Raw genomic sequence first — 21,312 nt, forward strand, 5'->3', positions numbered from 1 at the left:
CATAGAGTCCTGCTCATTTTCATTATGTCTACTATTTGTTTTAACGGATGCCACTATGATATGATGGTATGAGGGTAAAGATTGCATTTTATGGCTTTTTTACCCTTATCAAGTAGGATTTTGCATGGGATGAATTAAATACAAAGTAAAGTATCTGTATCCCTTTGTTTATATACATGCATTGTGTATGTGTGTTTTAAACTAAAGCAGCTAGGAACTCAAAGGATGAGTTAATTTTGTTGTTGTTATTCAGTCACTCAGTCATGTTCAACTCTTTGTGACTCCATGGACTGCAGCACTCCAGGCTTCCCTGTCTTTCACTATCTCCCAGTTTGCTCAGTTTCATGTCCATTGAGTCAGTGATGTTATCTTACCATCTCATCCTCTGCTGCCTGCTTCTCCTCCTGCGCTCAATTTTTCCCAGCATCAGAGTCTTTTCTAGTGAGCTGGCTCTGCACATCAGGTGGCCAAAGTATTGGAGCTTCAGCTTCAACATCAGTCCTTCCAATGCATATTCAGGACTGATTTCCTTTAGGATGGACTGGTTTTATCTCCTTGCAGTCCAAGGGACTCTCAAGAGTCTTCTCCAACAGCACAATTCAAAAGGATCAACCTTCTGCACTCAACCTTCTTTATGGTCTAACTCTCATATCTATACAAATTTGCAAAAACCCATGGATTTATGTTTTTCTTTTACTCCCACAGAAACAGCATTCCTTGATAAAAGTTCAGTCTTGAAGCATTGCCTAACATTAATTTGCCATATTTTAAAACACATTGTAGTGCAGAACAAGAAATGGAAGTAAATATCACCAATTTCACTTTAGTATTTCCTTGTTAACTTACTGATATCAATCGGGGTGGGGTGGGGGGAGGTCTTCTCTGTGGTTAATTTAGGCAGGCAAACACATGTTGTCATCTGCCCCATACTTAAGCAGGAAACAGACATTTAATTTGGCCAGCACACTCTGCTAGAAGCAAAAGCCCTCAAAAGGAGTATTTAATCCTAGATTCAAATACTCCTCCTGATATCAAGAGCCCTATTGTGTCCAGTAACCTGGCAGGTTGCTTTTGTTCAGTATCTCCTTCTTCTAGAATACAGACCTTTAATTTCATATTTAGAACTTACTAAGGAGAAGCTATTGAAGACTACTTTAATGCACCTGGTTAACTCTCAGCATTCCCTCTGGGGGAGAAAAAAAGGAAAAACAGAAAAATTGTATCCCAGCGACATGCTGCAGTTCTCTTATTTTTTCCACTTGGCAGGGAATTGCACAGCTCCTCTGCCTACTACCTTCGCTTTCTTCACTCTCAGATCTGTAGAAATTTTCAGCATAATTGTCTTTTTGGTAACCTCTGCAGATTTCTTGGATATAATAGTCAAGGATCATAATTCTGCCCCATAAAACATAGACTATACAACTCACTGGAAACATAAAGAAACATGGATTAAAAAATATACACAGTGTTTTTCTTAATGTTTACTTGTTGAAGGAATAAAAGTTATCTGTCTTAATTTGTTGCTAGTTTCTATACATTCCTTTAGCTTCCCTGGCAGCTCAGATAGTAAAGCATCTGCCTGTAATGCCAGAGACCCAGATTTGATCCCTGGGTCAGGAAGAGCCCCTGGAGAAGGGAATGGCAACCCACTCCAGTATTCTTGTCTGGAGAATTCCATGGACAGAGGAGCCTGGTAGGCTATAGTCCATGGAGTAGCAAAGAGTCGGACATGAGCGACTAACAGTTTTCACTTTCATATATTCCTTGGTACATTTAAAAACATAATTTTCTTCCTAGGAGTCTTGTATAATCCTTTAAATTGTGATCCATCTTAACATGGTATCTTAGTGTAGCGTAATAAAGCTTCATCTATGTATAACAGTGACTTAAAATATTATTGATTTCACAAAGAGAGAAGATTTTTATTTCTTTTCTCTCATAATCCATTCATGGATCATTTGAGGAAGGAACATTAATCTGGAGAGCTGTCTAGAAACTTTCCATTGATAACTTCTGATACAGTAGAGCCAATACCAGCATCAAAACTTAAAAACAAGTGTCTGTGTCTTGGAAGAAACTCCTGAAAAGGATGTTAAGGCATTCTTTAAAAAAAGTCACCTCATTAATGTTCTTAATGGTACAGGTGATAGAGTATAGGAAAGCTGAGTCAAAGTGATTTTGAATAATCAGAGTAAATAGTGACACTTAAAGAATTTCTCAGCTGGCTTTTGCACATATTTTTGTCTTTATGTAGGCATACAGTGATAAATAGTAACTTTTTTTTTGTCTACATCTAAAATAATTTTAAATTAGTAAGAAATATTTTTACATATCAGATAAAAAATATTGTGTTATAACTTAATTGCCAGCATTTTTTATTTCTTAGTAACACATAAAATGACATCTTCCAAACAACTTAGGCTTCAATTCAGAAAAATGTAGCACTTCTCCTGATCTTGGTGCTCATTGGCAATTAACATACAATCCTCACTGTCCTCCCCACCCCCTCATTTGTGTACCAACACTGTCTGCCCTACCTGGAAGGCTTCTTTGCCCTCTGCCTTCAGGCTGTGTTTGACCCGTACAAACAATATTCAGAAGGTCTTAGAGTGGGAGGAGGAGAGGAGGGGAGATGGTTATTCCCGCACCTCCTATTTTTTATTTTGCTACATATCTGGCAAAGGCTGTATTTCTTTATGGTGCTGAGGTTTGTCTCAGTGGACATGAATCTGAGCAAACTCCGGGAAATAGGGCAGCCTGGCGTGCTGCCGTCCACAGGGTTGCAAAGAGTCAGAAAGGATTTAGCGACGGAACAGCAACAACAGAAAGTTTGTCTAGATGTCCATGGCTCAAGTTTTCACTGGACTCCGTGAATACCTCTTTTTTCCCTTCAGGATTCGATGTAATGTATCTCCTTGTATCTAAGTGATATCACCTATGCCTTTGCCCACTGTTTCAGAATTCCTGCCTTGCAGTTTCAGAATCCATGTTGATCTCTTAAGTCTGTTCAAACCTTTGTAAATAGACCCTTCATTGATCTCTTTTCAATTAACCCATCTTAAGTATATCATCTGTCTCGTGGTAGAACCCCAACTGACACACAACCCAGTTTTTTCTGTGGGTTATTTTTTTAAATGTCAGCTGAAATTAGTCTATTAATGTTAAATTTAGATTTGGTGTATGCTTTTGTGTCAGTAAATACTCAGAAATTAGGTTGGCTGGTAGTTTACATATGGTACTTTGTAATGCTTAGACATAAGGGTTATGCTGTGGTTACAAAGTTGGACATGTTTTGCCTTTTTCTGTGCTATAAAACAATTTAGTTATCATGTGATAACATTTTTTAGTATGCTTTGCTGTGTTTAGTCACCTAGTAGTGTCTGACTCTTTACAATCTCATGGACTACAGCTAGCCAGGCTCCTCTGTCCATGGGGATTCTTCAGGCAAGAATACTGGAGTGAGTTGTATGCCCTCCTCCAGGGGATCTTCCCAACCCAAGGGTCAAACATAGGTCTCCTGCATTGCAGACAGATTCTTTACTATCTGAGCCACCAAGAGTACTGGAGTGGGTAAACTATCCCTTCTCCAGGGGTAGTATATGTTATGTTATATTAAAATTTGAATGTAATGACTTGTGGGACCATGTCATCTTAGAGTATGGACCAACAGGGCCTTAATATTCCCTTTAGCTTATCTACCCTTGAGATAGGATTCTGACTCAAGCTCTCTGCCTCTCTTTTCTTGGAACATTTATTTTAGAAAATTTATAATTGCAAATTCTGACTCTGTTCTGTGAGCTATAAGTCATTTAAAAGTCTCTTGGCAGTTTTACAACCCAGGAATATCTTTCTCAAGGACCTAGAGCCATCCCAGTGAAACATAATCATCAGGCTTAAGAGCATCCTAATCTCCCAGTCCCAGTGGAAGAGTAAGAGCCTACCTCCAAGTTATAAAACTTCCTCCAGCCATGAAGACAGGAGAAAATTTAGTTTTTATAGTAAGACCAGTTAGCAAACAAAGATGCCATAAAATCTCCCTCACTTCATCTCAAAAACCCCTTGTTGCAGCAGAATTGAGTTGAGAATCCAGTTCTCTTCCTTGTTTGAACAGGCTCTTGAACTCACCCTAGGCCCTTCATGTATGGCCAGTACAATTTTCACTTTAGACAGCATCTTTTTCATATTTCTCATCTTTATATACCACTGTTAGTTTGAGGATGAGATGGTTGGATGGCATCACTGACTTAGTGGACATGAGTTTGAGCAATCTCTAGAGATAGTGAAGGATAGGGAAGCCTGGCGTCCTGCAGCCCCTGGGGTCTCAAAGAGTTAGACATGACTGAGCGACTAAACAATAACAATATTAATTTGTACTTCAAGAATCACTTCTTAGTTCTGTTGCACTTCTCTTTCCATTTCAAAATTTCTGTTATCTTTATTTTATCAGAATCACCTAGGGAGTTTTTTTTTTTTTTTTAAATTTATTCATTTTTTGGCTGTGCAGAGTCTTCATTTATGCACTGGCTTTCTCTAATTGCAGCGAGCAAGGGCTACTCTTTAGTTGGTGTGCTCAGGCTTCTCATTGCAGTGGCCTCTCTTGTTGTGGAGCCCGATCTCTAGGCGCGCCTGCAGCCTTTTTGTCACAGAGGCTTTGCTGCCCTCCAGCTTGAGAGTTCTTAGTTCCCGGACCAGGGATTAAACCTGTGTCTCCTGTACTGGCAGGCAGTTTCTCAAACCACTGAGCACGGAAGTCCCTCTGCTTTCTTTCATGAAGTATAATCCTTATAATTTTTAGTATTTTTTCTTATATTATCGAATATGTCCTTTATTGTTTTCATTCTTTCCCTTTGTGACTAATGATGGGTTTTTATGATGGTTAATTCCTCTCAGTAAAATTGTCATCAATTTCATAGTTTTAAATATAGGAGTCACTATTTAAAAATTAAATTTTGATTACCTCTTTTATCCAAGAATTTTTTAGGAAATAGTTGAATAATTTCCCACATCTCCAGGTATTTTTTTAATTGCTACATTTGCAATTTCTTTATAGTTGTAAATGCAGCATTATCAGAGAGTAATTATCTACAATTTCTTTTTTTTTTTTTATCACTTCTGAGAGCTTTTATGAAATAGATAAGAGTGCAGTGTTGGTCAGAGGACTCTTAGTAATATTTTTTTTCATCAAAAAAAGGATAAAAGGACAGCCATCATTTAATAAGCTTGCCACTAAGCCAGTTCCCATCTGCCTGTTTGTATGGATGCCAGTAACACACAAATTTTAATTTTTGAAAGGATTTTCAAAATCCTTAAGATTTTTAAATCTTCAAAATCCTTAATTTTGAAAGGATTTTCAAAATCCATAAAGAAAAATCTAGAATTACAATGGACACTTGGAGAAATTTTTGACCAGATTTTTCATTTTTCATTTTAGACAACTTAGCTGAAAAAGGAGAAGACAGACTGTATATTTGTTTGTCTGAAGAGAATATATATGAGAGTTCACTTACTTAAATGAGCTATAATGACTCGTGTGTGTGTGCACATGTGTGCGTGTGTGTGTGCATGCATGTTTGTGTATGTGTATTCAAAAGAGGATTCTTGTATCTAATCTTTCCCATGAGAATAATAATTTCACATTTGTCTGAAACTGGCTTCTTCAAAACTTCCTCTTTATTCTTTTTATTTTGTTCCTTTTCTTATCCTCTCTCTTGGGGATTTTTGGAGATCAGTTAATCAAAAATTGTTATGTGTTCACTCTAAAAATATCCAATCTAGATATATATTGTCTTCAAAACAGAAAAAAAAAAAAAAGGTAAATAAAAATTACTAAACTGAAATCATTTTGCTTAAAATATGTGAGTGTTTTTTAAAAGCCCTACAACTTGGAAAAGTAGAGCAGTGGCCTGGCTCAAAATCTTAGAGAAAAGATGATCTCTAGTTCCATAAAATGAAAAAGAAAGCTTAAGTATGATTTAAAAACTTAAAATTTAGTTTTCTAAACACATAAGCTTGTAAATTGTCTTAAAAATAAGTACACGTAATATTACTGTTAAGTGAATAACACAAGTCAAGTAATGGACATGTATTTTTCCATGTTTTAGTACGTAAATAAATAGCAACAGAATTTCCAGTTTATACAAGAGTATGTCTAAACTTCTCATGATATAAATCTTTGGAAAGTTCCAACATTTGGTTTTGAGTTAAAGAAGCTATCATTGTTCTCATAGTAGTTTAAGCTTTCAGATTATTAAATGGTGTAGAAAGAAATTCGGAGAAGGCAATGGCACCCCACTCCAGTACTCTTGCCTGGAAAATCCCATGTATGGAGGAGCCTGGTAGGCTGCAGTCCATGGGGTTGCTAAGAGTCAGACTCGACTGAGGTGACTTAGCAGTAGAAAGAAATTAGTTTGTAATAATCGGATAGCTCTTAAAGTGTTAAGTCCCATAAATTCTAGTAATACTAGGAATAACAAGAGAATAATGTATTGACTTTAATTACAATTTCAAAATTCTTAATTAAATTTAAAACCTTAGACTAACATTAAATTTTTTAAATAAATAATCTTTGGGTTCTTGGATAATTTGAGGGCAAGAAAAAATAGAAGTTTTGGTCATTAAGCATAATTTGCCTTGTTTACCATATTGAATGTGAAAATGCCTTTGTAAAATGTTATCACCTTTATTTTTTTTTTTGCTACAATAGAGTTGTTGAACGTTATAAGAAATATCTGCTCATAAAGATGTAGAGTTTATGGATTTGTAATATAGTTGTCATTATGTTTGTGTCTGTAGGGAACAAAAATTGGTTCCTTTGGTTAAGATGATAATTAACATAAATAATTGAGATTACATCAAGTATAAAACAAGAATGAGTATGGATTGTCTTGAAATGGCCCAGTTAACAGGGTTTTTTTTTCTGTCTTTTTATAAAGAGATTAAAATGATTAATAAAGAAAGTAAGCTTTGATATTCTCCAAATTTTAATAAACACAAAGCTATTTTCAAAATTGTTTCCCAAAACATAGTTCCATTGTCATAATTTATATGCAAAAGTAGCCTTCTCATGTGAAAAGAAAAATGTTCATACTGAAATCCAAAGACTAGATACTATTTACCAATTAATTCTTGTTTTCAGATTTATTATACTTGTTACTCAGATATAAAAAGTGACATTTGGTAATATATCAGATTATGATATATGCTATATGATTTGATTGATTTTAATTTGATTCAAAAGGCTTTTCAGTGTTCTTTATTTAGGTTTTCATTCAAGAGTAATTAACGACTACATTCTTAGAAATTAGTTGAATGTGATTCCTAAAGTAAGGATTCTACTTTCTGTTTTATAAAATTTAAAGATTCTTTTGATAATGAATACAAGATAGGTGAAAGACTTGGTAAGTGAAGGCTGTCACCAAGGGCCACACCGAGAGTTGACCTGGGGATAAGGTTGCAGTGAGCAACTTATCTGTTAGGCATTTTCACTCAAAATTCTTGAGACTTTCTCTCTGGTACATGTCCCATCTGCCAACCTCAGAATTTTGGCAAAGATATATGCAAGTGGCACATAGCTGTTTGAACGCTAGCAAATGGGGATTTTATACAGTTGTATCATTCACCTGAACGTGAATGCATTGTAATTGTTTGTTTGCTTTCTGGATGGCTAGAAAGTTTGCTCAATCAAAAGACAGCTATCTCAGTGTAAACTGAAAACCTCAAAACATTAAGACTGTTTACACCTTGGCTTATCTAACTTAAATATTCAATACCAAAGACACTCATGTTATATTTTTACATTTTAAAAACATCTTTGCAAGACACCAGGCATGTAGTTCTTCCTAAATTTCTCAGGGTTCCTTCAGGGTTCTGGCCTGAGCAATGAAAATTAGCAGACTAAATATAGAGACTGTCTCCTTTTGTTCTCTGGAAGGATTTGTTCTTTTATACTTTTAGTGTATTATAAACAGATGTATGCTTCAGATTTCACAGTGAGATGAATCCCTGAGCCATTTTTTTAATGTTCACAATAGAAATGGTTCTAAATTAGGGTCCTTCCTCTTCTTGCCTCTGAGATTTATTTTCATTAGGGAGGCAAGGTTTCTCTCTTTCTCAAGTTGAGAGGAGTATAACTGTATACCGGTCCTCATAAAAACTCATAATTTCAGTTTCTTCTCCTCTATAAAAGAAAATCACTTTTTGTATATGTGTGGATAACCATTTGCCTCTCATCACATACTTCTGAGAGTCGGGTACAGGAAACTGATGTGGTTATTTGCTGTCATTAATAATTGTCTGATTTTAGCCTGGAACTTTCATGTTTGCTTTCAGAATAATATAAATAGTCTAAGTATTAGCATTTTATCCAGTGCTACTCATCATCTACAAGCACCTTTGTTTTTATCATCCATAATCAACAATAAAAATTGGGAGAATAAAAGATACTTAAAAGCTTTCACAATTATCTAATGTATTATTATAAAGTTTTAAAGCACTGTATGGTAAGGAATCTGCCTGTGACTGCAGGAAATACAGGAGACAAAGATTCCATCCCTGGGTCAGGAAGATGCCCTGGAGAAGGAAATGGCAACTCACTCCAGTACTTACCTGGAAAATCCGGTGGATAGAAGAGGCTTCCAGGCTACGGTCCATAGTGTCACAAAGGAGTTGAACATGACTGAGCCTCCACACACCCATACAACCAAATTTATTACTAATAAGTTCAAAAGGATAAATATGGACCTTTAGCCAAGAACTGGAAATAACTATTATTTAAGGCTCCTTTTTTGGAGAAGGCAATGGCACCCCACTCCAGTACTCTCGCCTGGAAAATCCCATGGACGGAGGAGCCTGATAGGCTGTAGTCCGTGGGGTCGCAAAGAGTTGGACACGACTGAGCGACCTCACTTTCACTTTTCACTTTCATGCATTGGAGAAGGAAATGGCAACCCACTCCAGTGTTCTTGCCTGGAGAATCCCAGGGACAGGGGAGCCTGGTGGGCTGCCATCTGTGGGGTCGCACAGAGTCAGACATGACTGACGCGACTTAGCAGCAGTAGCAGCAGCAAGGCTCCTTTTTAATCTTACTAGAAGGATTCTCATAGATTCTGTTAATACAAACATTTGCACTGAAAATCTGTGGAATTAACACTTAGATTCATGACTCTAGTTAAAAAGAATTGACCCTTGAGTTCATATCTCTTGGTTAAAAAAAAATTATGTTTTGCATTTCCAAGAGATCAGTGCTGACAGGGCATCCCAGTAATAAAGATTCTCAAGAATATTGACTCAAGTAGCATGATTATAAGACCAGAACCTTCCACATGTCAGGAGCCAATGATTGCCACATCTTAAAAAAACCTCATTTCCCTTGCCCCCCAATTCCTTTCCCCTTTTCTATTAATTTCAAATTCCATTTATTGTGAATTGTTTTCATGTTGCAACATTCAAATACGTTTGAGTTAATGGCCTTTGATTAGTTTCACTTCTTCAGCTTTTGCAAATTCACTTTCAAAGTAGAACGTCTCCTCCCGTGCTGTTTTGGAATTAAATAAGTATGTCAGGAAGTAATACTTAATTTTTGGGACTCCATCTATTTCTAATATATTTATTGCATGAAAACACCACTTTTTATATTAACACTGTAAAAATTATACTAGATATATTACAAGGGAGATCCTCTCCATTTCTTCATATGGATTATGTGCATCTTCAATAAGAGCTAAGAAAATAACCCGAAAAATTATGATTTTTAAAGAATTTTAATTATCTCATTAAATGTTAGTGTATTAATTTGAAAACAAGTTGTACAAATCGTTATTGCAGGGTGATTTAACAGGGGCATTACACCGATTAATATCTGCACAATTTACAGCAGAGTTTTAAAAAAGCAATATTCCCTGAGGAAAAGAATTCTGTGCAAATGCGTGAAACTCCAAAGATCCATGTATAAGCTTCGTTGTAACATTTTTGTTTTCACTTTCATTATGTGGAAAAGCAGGAAAAACTGACAGATGATCAATTCTTTATGTGTTTGTTTTAGAATTATAATATAAATGTAATGCTCTTATTTTCAATTAATTTCTTAAAAAAGGATCAGAGTTCATTAATAGCATAACTAAATTAAGACATCTAATTAATTAGTCGGACCATAGCCTGATTTAGCCTATTAATAACACAATTATATTTCCATGTTGATTTTGGAGTATTAAAGTCACTATCAACCTTCTCTTGGCCCAAGCTCTGACAATCTTTGTTGAATATTGCCCTCATTTTAGATGATAATTCCGCATGGATGTGTATTTTGGGCTTGTGAATATATATACTCTTTCTTTTACTATCTGCAGAAAATGTTATTTTTTAGTACTGTCAAAAATCTAAAATAGTATGAACATGGTCAATCTGACTTTTTGATTCTTGAGTAGACCTCTACAATGTATCACTTTTATTAAGAATAAATGTAAGTGGAATAATCAGTAATGTTTGTTAATTTATTATTCAAATAGTTTTTATTGGGTGCTTGTTGTATATTGAGATCCCCTAATGGCTCAGATGATAAAGAATCTGCCTGCAGTGCAGGAGACCCAGGTTGCAGGCAGATTCTTTACCATTTGAACCATCTGGGTCGGGAAGATTCCCTGGAGGAGGAAGTGGCAACCTACTCCAGATTCTTGCCTGGAGAATTCTATGGACAGAGGAGCCTGCTGGGCTACAGTCCATGGGATTGCAGAGTCAGACACATCTGAGTTAATAACACTTTGTTGTATATTAGACACAAAGAATATTTAAAAATGAACAGCATTTACATCCTGCAAGTTATCATGTTCACAGCAATGTCCAATGAAAGTATGAAATAGGAAAACGAGTTGAGGATCAAGTTTTTAGTTTACAAACTTGTACCTATTGAGAATATTGATATATCTCAACTACTTGTAACAAGCAAGTTATGTTTTGGGTATTTTCCTTGGAATCTCTTGGCAATATCATTAACTTGGTTGAAAACTGGCCTGGAAACTCCTTGGTAGAGTTATAAATATTTTGTTCTTTTGCAGATGGACACTCAGCCCAAACTTAATATGTTGACACTGAAGACACTTCACACACCAAGACAGTTGACAGAAAATCTTCACACAAGGACTCTTAAGGAAATCAGTTTGTGGAAGCAGGTAGGAAGTGGCTTGGGAAAAGCAGACGGAGTGGGTTTACAGTTTGTAAGGGGTATAACTAGGGGATCTCATACCTTGGCAGGAGAATTGTGAAATTTAAAATTCTCATGTGCTCCAAAGAAAGAAGTATGCTGCACAGACTCTTTTATCAGCCTATCCAGAGTGGGGCCAAAGCGGGAAAATGTTGAGAGTTAAAAAGAAGTCAACAGTCAAACATCAAAAATGTGGTAATCTGTAAAACATGCATTAGCCTATTTTTGAAAAAAAAAAAAAATACGTTTTTCTTAAAAAAGCAAGCTATATAATAAGATAGAACTAGGATTTAAACTATTGTCTGCTTTAAGGAATCATGTGATTTTGAATAAGTTATTTATATCTGTTAGATTCAGGAGTATTTTTTTTTTCTTTTCTATAAAATGGAGCTAATACTTAATCTACGTCGTGACCTTAATCCTCATAGTAAGGATAAGACAGTACAGATCAAATGTTTGACAAACGTTTCACTTTGTATTTTATTCTTCTGAAATAATACTAGTAAGTATGACTCTTGATATTTATTTCCAAAGAAGACCCTTGGTAGGAACTCATTGAAGCTGAGTATCCCATGAGTTATACTATGTGGGCTTCCAACTCTATGAGTCAGTGGAACTTCCTGAATGAAGCAGGTCTCAATCTGGGTAGATGATGCAGGATCTTATCACTGTCTTACTAGATGTGGCTAGGTAGGGATACTTAGAAAGACTGGGAAATGCAAAGATTGCAGGAGAAAATGTTGATACTCAGTCCTTAGATGCTAGAACTTCCATGAATAGGTTTTGAGAACAACCAAGAAATACTAGATCTTAGATATTGCAAGATTAACTCTTTTTAGTTACTGATTTAGGAATATATCTGAAGTAAAGAGTTTAAATATATGACTTCTTCATGAAATTTAAAGATATATATTACTTTGTCATTATATAAACTTAAAAACTTTTTTAAATTTTAACTCCTAATTTAGCAAATACTGTATAGCAGACACAAAATGATACTGGAAAAATTATGATTTGTTATTTCAAAGACTTCTTCATAATATCTGTCATATCCTAGGATATAAATAGTATGCAACAGAATAGCCCAAGTGAAAGCACAAATAATATCAGAGAGACCGAAGTACAAAATATATATTTCAGCACATATTCAGGGCACATCTTGTATACAGACAATTTCATATTTTAAATTATTTACCATGGAAAATTAGTATAAACAGCTTTCTTCCTTTTAATTATTTATAGCCAGAATATTATGTAAGTATTTCTTGAAAATGTTAAAGATTTTAAAAAATATTTAATGTCCTTTTTTAAATTTTATTGATATATTCAAAAATAAATTTCAGTATGCAAATATGCATGTAAATGACATAAATTAGACAGTGTGTATGAAGTAATTAATGATTGCTAGTGTTTAAGCTATAAAGACTTTAAATTATTGGCATAATTGCAGTCTAACTGAAATTAATAAAATCAGTAATTAGTTTTAAAACAAGAGAAGTATATTTAAAAATCTACATAGTATTCAATGTATGTACTATTATTATGTTAAAATCAAGACTTTCCTGAAAAGGTCTTGATAGGGAAAGAAAATGAAAAAATATATATATATGTATATATGTGACAAATAATACTAGTAATAGTTTATATATAAGGACAATTACATTTTCTTTCAGGATGGGAAACTCTTATTTTTAACTGATAATTGTACATTTACTTTTTGAGAAACTAAAATACCAAAGAGAAATAGGAATACTTTTTTTTGCATGATTTAGAACATGCCAGTGTCCTATTACCTATATTTATTGAGACTTGGATAATCTAACACTCCTCATATGTGTTCAACATATGCCAGCAACTAAGCCTCTTCCCACCAGCCTTTTGTACCTAAATGTCAGCCAGGTTCAGGATCTGGGAGGTAGTGAGGGCCTAGTAGCCAAAATACAGTTCTTAATGCATGAAGGAGAAGATAGCTAAACGAATCTCCCAAGAATACTTCACCTCAGCCCTTACAGATGCTCACACATTCTATAAGGCAAATTTCTTTATAACATTATTGTAGGTGGGGACAAATGGAAGAATTTTAAACTTAATTGTCTGTAGAAGTAGGGAGCTTGAAGGGACCACAGGTGACTTTTACTTTCTACTATATATATGCATATATGTATGTATATATACAGTAGATATACATGTTTTATGTTAAAAATGCAATAGATGTTATAAAAATGGTATCTATCATTTCCATCATTCAAAAACAAAGAAAAATAGAAACATATTTTTAAAAGTTAATAATTCCAATAGAATTTTATATGGGATGCCAATAGTGTCTCAAATAGAATTTCTGGACCATGTACATTGAAGTTACTGGGTTTATCTGATATGATGACAAGGCTAAGTACAAAGTCTGTGAAAAACCCTGTTCTTAAAAAACAGTATAAATTATAGAATATATAAGTATAATATATTTTATGCCTCCAAGTAATGAAAGTTGAATATTCAAATTAGAGCTCAAAGAAATATGAAGAGTAATTAAGATATAAAAGAACAGAGTAAGAATATGATAATTATGTCCTTGTGGATATAGATCACATGAGATGGCAGAATGATTTGAACTCATAGAGTAGTTATTAGGTCAAAATTAACCAGAGGAGTAAAAAACACCTTGGAAATAGTAAAATAAGAAAAAGCAATAACAACTCAAGTTTATTGTAAAACAAATAGAATTGAAAGTGTTTGTAAATACTGTTGTCTTCTTTGGTCATAGGAAAGAAATTGCATCTGTGGCTTTGTATGTATATATTTGTACATGCTAAATATATATCTATGTATCTTTCACTGGCTCAGTGGTAAAGAATTTGTCTGCAGTGCAGGAGATGCAGGTTCAATCCCTGAGTCAGGAAGATTCTCCTGGAGAAGGAAATGGCAACCCACTCCAGTATTCTTGCCTAGAGAATCCTATGGACAGAGAAGCCTGGGGGGGCTACAGTCCATTGGGTTGCAAAGGAGATGGACAAAACTTAGCAACTAAACAACAACTTTCATAGTAAAATGTTTATTGTAATCAAATAGGATAGTTAATGTATAAATATATTAATGTGAAAACAACTGCAAATTATTTATTTGTGAACACAGCATAAAGGTGTCTAATCCTGACTTATAGTCTCTAATACGGTGAGATTCTGAAGTATAAAAGTATACTACAGTATAAAAACATGAAGGATAAAAGGGCAAGTGTTAAAAGAAGCATGGATAATGAAATTACTCTATCGGGTAATCATTTATAGCAAATAAAAGTAGCATGTGTCTCTATAAGGAACTCACAGTAAAAATTTCTAGTCTGGACATTTTTGAGTTTGAGACATTGAGGAGGAAACTGTGAAGTTTGAGAAAGTTGAAAGAATTTACTCAGTTTGTGGGACAGACAAATGGAAATCTGTCACTGGTTAAGCCTCAAGTAAGTATACTAGAATCTATCAAGATGAGAATATTGAAATAATATTCCATTTGCTGTTAGCTGAAGATATAGTTTACATTCATATATCCATTGTTAAAAATGTATAGTTTATCGAGTACATAGAGACCATACAGATGCTTAGTGAGCAAAAATAAACTAGTTGCAAATTAAAATATGCACATTATTTAGCAAACAAATATGTACGTTTAAGTATAAATACTATGTATGATTTTCCTGCTAAAATTTTAATATATTTTTTTTAATGTATTAACTTTTCAATATCTACATTCTGATGACAATAGCAATTAATCATGCTAATGCCAGTTCTCTTTAGTAAAATGTATACTGATTCTATTAATGTTTAATTACTACAAAATTTATAGCTTAATCACTAATTAGGTCAGTCATTCAACAGCATTTATTCAGAACTTACAATATGCAGGTATCAACTATAAATATAGCAATAAATGAAATATAGGTGGTCCCTGTTCCCACTGTCTTCCTATTTTAACTAAAACAAAACTCAGTAGCCTCCAGTTACATTAAAGTAACATGCAATTTTATAATGTCAGGTTTATTATTTTTAAGTTATAATTTCACCATTTCACAAATTTTTGACATTTCAGAACATATAAAAATTGGAAGTGATTATAAAACATTTGAACACATTAGTGATAACATAACTAGAATGCCTTTGAGATATTCTGTGCTAAAAAAGATACTAATATCTGGGATTCATAGATATCATTGCTCCATCATTGAATACAACTTCCAGCAGCTAAACTTAACTGATAAGATATCCTTTATGTTTTTCCTAAACAGTAGGCAAAAGAGAGCAAGGGTTTATTAATCTCTTTTTGATGGTGAAAATGAGTACTAAAGTTTTGTTAGAAGAGATAGCTGTGAGAAAGAGGAAATATTAAGTCAGTAGAGTTCAGTGCAAATGGTAATTAAAACTCATTAGGCATTACTGAGTGCTAGGAAATATTCTTAAAAACTTTACCTCTCTATGAGTGGAGAATTATTAACATCTCATTTTACAGATATAAACACTGAAGCACAGAGCAATGAACTTATACAAAATGACACAGAAGTCCAGTCAGAGACAGAATTTAAACATCATCAGTCTGACCATCACATTTTTTCTTTTCACACAATCTTACAGTGACACTCAGATTGGAATCTGCTTCTCAGATCCCAGAAGGAAGGCCAGAGAAAATGTTCCAAATATATCACCTTGCAGGCCAACAGTCAATAGATGGTGAATCATGCATCATAAAAAGATTAGATTAGCTGACCTCTAAAGTTCCTTCCAATTTCAGCATTAGATGATTCTCTGAAAGTTAAAATAATGAATTTTAGTTGACTGCTTGGCCTAGAGCCAAGATACCTTGAAAAGATGCATTGTGGCAAGAGACCAGTAAGTGCCTGCTTTATAGAGAACAGAATAAGTTTGAGAGCCCATTTCTATCAGAAAACTCCAAGGGCTGAGAACTGCAGTGACAGTTCACTTAGCTGGAACCCATGGAACAAAACAGTACTCTTCTGCTCCATCTCTGCTCTCTGAATTATTTTTCTGGCCTACTACCCTAGTGAGTGACCATGGTGATGTTCGCTTCTCTTCAGCTAATTAGTTTAATATCTGTTAAACTAGGAGGCAAAATTGCTGGCATTTTGAAGCTTTGACTTTATGGCAGGAGCTGCTTATGCCACAGGAACTATTTGTGTGATATTTTGACCCATGACTATATCTAGGAGACTTAGATTAATTTTATAACTTCATACCAGAAACCTGTATGTAGATACTGGGATGGCATATACAAATATTACTGTGAGAATAGTTTTTCTGTTTGTTTGTTTGTGTATGTTTATATAAGTATCTGAAAAATGTGGATATAGATATTCTGGTCTTTATATTTTTGCTCATGATAAGCCTTCTCTGATGCAAAATATGTGGGTGCTAATTTTATTTTAAAAAAAGAGGTGATAAGAGTAGTATAGATAGTAAATATATACTTGTTAAAAATATGAATAAAAGAAGGTCCTCTTTGTTATCAAAAATGCTTTCAGCAATAACCTCAGACTTAGATGCTTAGGTTTAAGTATTTAAGTTTTATTATTCACCTTCTGAAATTCTCTTTAGTTGATTTTTAATTTAAAATCAACTTAGCTACCCCATTAAAACTCCATATTTTGCTGTTGTGTTTTGATTTCAAAGCTCCAGATTTTGGTATCTCAACTGAATATCTTGAACAACTAGTCAGTACATTTCAGCTAAGTTTTCTCTACTGTTTCACCTAATGTAGAAATAGCTTCCTTATGACTGTGTACTCCAGAATTCAGCATAGGAAAGTCTTTGCTCTTCTTAGAGCAGGTTGTCATCCTTAATGATGTGAAACTGGTCCATGACTCAATAAATTCCTTTTTATTTATAAATCAATATCTGACCAATCTTTCAGGAATTTGTTGTTGTTCAGTCACTCAGTCGTGTCTAACAGTTTGCGACCATATGGACTGCAGCACTCCAGGCTTCCCCGCTCTTCACTATTTCCCGGAGTTTGCTTAAAGATGTGTCCATTGAGTTGATGATGCCATCAAACAACTCATCCTCTGTTGCCCCCCTTTTCTCCTGCCCTCAATCTTTCCCAGCATCGGGGTCTTTTCCAATGAGTCAGCTCTTCGCATCACGTGGCCAAAGTATTGGAGCTTCAGTTTTAGCATCAGTCCTTCCAATGAATATTCAGGGTTGCTTTCCTTTAAGACTGACTAGTTTGATCTCCGTGCTATTCAAGGGACTCTCAAGACTGACTAGTTTGATCTCCTTGCTATTCAAGGGACTCTCAAGAGTCTTCTCCAGCACCACGGTTTGAAAGCATCATTTTGTCACTGCTCAGTCTTCTTTATGGTCCAACTTCACATTTGTACATGACTAATGGAGAAACTATACCTTTGACTAGATGGACCTTTGTCCACAAAGTGATGTCTTGCTTTTTAATATGCTGTCTAAGTTTGTCATAGCTTTTCTTCCAAAGAGCAAGCATCTTTTAATTTCACGGCTGCAGTGACCATCCACAGTGATTTTAGAGTCCAAGAAAATAAAGTCTCTCACTGTTTCCATTGTTTCCCCATCTATTTGCATGAAGTGATGGGACCAGATGCCTTGATCTTAGTTTTTATAATGTTGAGTTTTAAGCCAGTTTTTTCACTCTCCTCTATCACCTTCATCAAGAGGATCTTTAGTTCCTCTTTGCTTTCTGCCACAAGGGTGGTGTCATCTGCATATCTGAGGTTATTGATATTTCTCCCGGCAATCTTGATTCCAGCTTGTGCTTTATCCAGCCTGGCATTTCCCATGATATACTCTGCATATAAGTTAAATAAGCAGGGTGACAATATACAGCCTTGATGTACTCCTTTTCCAATTTGGAGCCAGTCCTTTGTTCCATGTCCAGTTTTAACTGTTGCTTCTTCACCTGCATTCAGATTTCTCAGTGGGAAGGTAAGGTAGTCTGGTATTCCCATCTCTTAAATTACACAGTTTGTTGTGATCCACACAGTCAAAGACTAACGTAGTTAATGAAGCAGAAGTAGATGTTGTTCTGGAACTCTCTTGCTTTTTCTACGATCATTGAAGATGTTCTATGATCACTGAGATGCTGGCAATTTGATATCTGATTCCTCTGCCTTTTCTAAATCCAGCTTGAACATCTGGAAGTTCTCAATTCACTTATTGTTGAAGCCTAGCTTGAAAGATTTTGAACATTACCTTGCTAGTATGTGAAATGAGTGCAATTGTGTGGTAGTTTGAATGTTCTTTGGCATTGCCTTTCTTTGGGATTGGAATGAAAACTGGCATTTTCCTGTCCTGTAGCCACTGCTTAGTTTTCATATTTGCTGACATATTCAATGTAGCAGTTTCACAACATCATCTTTTAGGATTTTAAATATCTCAGCTGGAATCCATCACATCCACTAACTTTGTTTGTAGTGATGCTTCCTAAGGCCTTCTTGACTTCACGCTCCAAGATGTCTGGCTCTGGGTGAGTGATCACACCATCGTGATTATCTGGGTCATGTAGATCTTTTTTGTATAGTTCCTCTGTGTATTCTTGCCACCTCTTCTTAATATCTTCTGCTTCTGTTAGGTCCATACCATTTTTGTCCTTTATTGAGCCCATCTTTGCATGAAATGTTTTTGTGGTATCTCTAATTTTCTTGAAGAGATCTCTAGTCTTTCTCATTCTGTTGTTTTCCTCTATCTCTTTGCGTTGTTCACTTAAATAGGCTTTCTTATCTTTCCTTGCTATTTTTGGAACTCTGCCTTCAGATGGGTGTATCTTTTCTTTTGTCCCTTGCCTTTCACTTCTCTATTTTCAGCCATTTGTAAGTTCTTCTCAGACAACCATTTTGCCTTTTTGCACTTCTTTTTCTTGGGGATGGTTTTGATCACAGCCTCCTGTACAATGTTAGGAACCTCCATCCATAGTTCTTCAGGAACTCTATCAGATCTAATTCCTTATATCTATTTGTCACTTTCACTCTATAATAGTAAGGGATTTGATTTAGGTCATACCTGAATGGCCTAGAGGTTTTCCCTATTTTCTTTAAGTCTGAATTTTTCAATAAGAAATTCATGATCTGAGCCATAGTCAACTCCTGGTCTTGTTTTTGCTGACTGTATAGAGCTTCTCCATCTTGGGCTGCAAAGAATATAATCAATCTTACTTTGATTTTGACCATCTGGTGATGTCTATATTTAGAGTTGTATTGTTGGAAGAGCATGTTTGCTATAACCAGTGCTTTCTCTTGGCAAAAATCTGTTAGCCTTTCCCTGCTTTATTTTGTACTCCAAGGGCAAATCTTTCAGGAATAACATATAGTATCCAATGATATGATAATATGGCTGGTGACTCATCTTAGTGTCATATTGCTTGGATTAGTTTCAAAAACAACTGCAGTTTTTAGAAGCTTCAGTACTTACTTTTTAGCAGGCACTAATTGGCATTCAGTTGGGATGAAAAAAAATGTCAGCTTATGTATTTTTTTCCCCTCAAAACTCACTGTGAAACATGCCTCTGTTTTCTATATCACATTGTCTCTGCCCATCTTTTTATTCAGCCTCAGTTGTGGTAGAAAATTTCATGTAATTCAGATTCTCCTTGGGTTGCTGTTGTCCAGATTTAAGCAAATTGCCTCGTCTAACAACGCATCCTAGCAAAAACTGGATTGATTCGGTCATAGGAGCAGCCCAGAAATACGGGGGTGATGCCCCTGTGAGGCCATCCTCAAACAATGGGTAACTGAAGCCTTTGGTTAAGAACTCCAGCTTCTCTTTTGTTGAATGGACCATTCTAAGAGTGTTCAGAGGACCATGTGTTCAGAAGAAACTTGGAGTCAAAGCCTACAGTTGTGACCATGTTAATACACCATCCTCAGGGTTGTTGTTGTTTTTTTTTCTTCCTACTTTCACATGTCCTGTTTTCTTACAATTACACCTGAGTCCTTGTTTCAGGGTCCATTAAAAGAGAATCCAAACAAAGATAATCACTCTAGCCATGCAATACAATAAAAACCAATCATTTAGGGGCAATGCTAAGGATTATTCAAGGCTGCATCTCTTAAAATCTTTGCAAACAAATTGATCTCAGCACTGCTATGTAATTCACAATTTAGTTAACTCAGCTTGTGTACATTTTGTAACAGAACTAAAGTTGTTCATTTAGAAAAGTCTTGGCACCCCCTGAAAAATTAGGAGCCAAACATTTAAATTCTTCAAACAAAATATCAGTGATAACCCCTGCACCTAAAACATGTGAAACTGTTTTCAATCAATTAATAAGGAATCTCTATTTCAGGCCATTAGCAAATGTGTCAATTTCAAAATACTGTCAGTTAAATAAAGAATATTTAGTCCTGAAAAAGCATACTAATGTTTTACAATCCTAAGTATCTTAAATTTTATAATGTCCAATTCATTAATTACCATGAATTCATTCTCCATTTACCCTGGAAATGGAGAACCAGAAAGTACCTGCCTCAGATACATTTTTGTATGTCTGAGAAATAGCTTCCATAAACCATGAATTGACATGACTGGCTTTATCTTTGAGATTCATCAAAAATTAGAAAATAAATAACACAGTCTTCATCTTCTATAAAACTGCTTTAAAAGATACTATCCTCCATATCATACCTTAATGCTCACATGAGTTTCTACAAAATAAATAAGCAAAGAATTTAGTGTGAATAAAAATTTGACAAATCATATTCATAAACTGATAAGCAACTTGGCATAAGATTTAGAAAAGGCAGAGGAACCAGAGATCAAATTGCCAGCATCTGTTGGATCATTGAAAAAGCAAGAGAGTTCCAGAAAAACATCTACTTCTGCTTTATTGACTATGCCAAAACCTTTGACTGTGTGGATCACAACAAACTCTGGAAAATTCTTAAAGAGATGGGAATACCAGACCACCTCACCTGCCTCTTGAGAAATCTGTATGCAGTTCAGGAATCAACAGTTGGAATTGGACACGGAACAACAGACTGTTTCCAAATCGGGAAAGGAGTACGACAAGGCTGCATATTGTCACCCTGCTTATTTAACTTATATGCAGAGTACATCATGAGAAATGCGGGGGTGGATGAAGCATAAGCTGGAATCAAG

General features: G+C 35.0%; 1 pseudogene across 2 annotated transcripts in view; it reads left to right on the top strand.

Annotated features, from left to right (window-relative positions):
- LOC145509217 (protein CFDP2 pseudogene) overlaps window positions 1-21,312 on the top strand; it is an 837,797-nt pseudogene that overhangs the window by 525,841 nt on the left and 290,644 nt on the right. For both annotated transcript variants that reach the window (XR_014055918.1, XR_014055919.1), the window contains one exon: window positions 11,049-11,162. The product of XR_014055918.1 is annotated as a protein CFDP2 pseudogene, transcript variant X1 (transcript). The remainder of the gene's footprint in view (window positions 1-11,048; window positions 11,163-21,312) is intronic.

Source organism: Giraffa tippelskirchi, chromosome 1 (genome assembly GCF_054371585.1).
Source record: "Giraffa tippelskirchi isolate mGirTip1 chromosome 1, T2T-mGirTip1v1.2.pri, whole genome shotgun sequence".
NCBI lineage: Eukaryota > Metazoa > Chordata > Mammalia > Artiodactyla > Giraffidae > Giraffa > Giraffa tippelskirchi.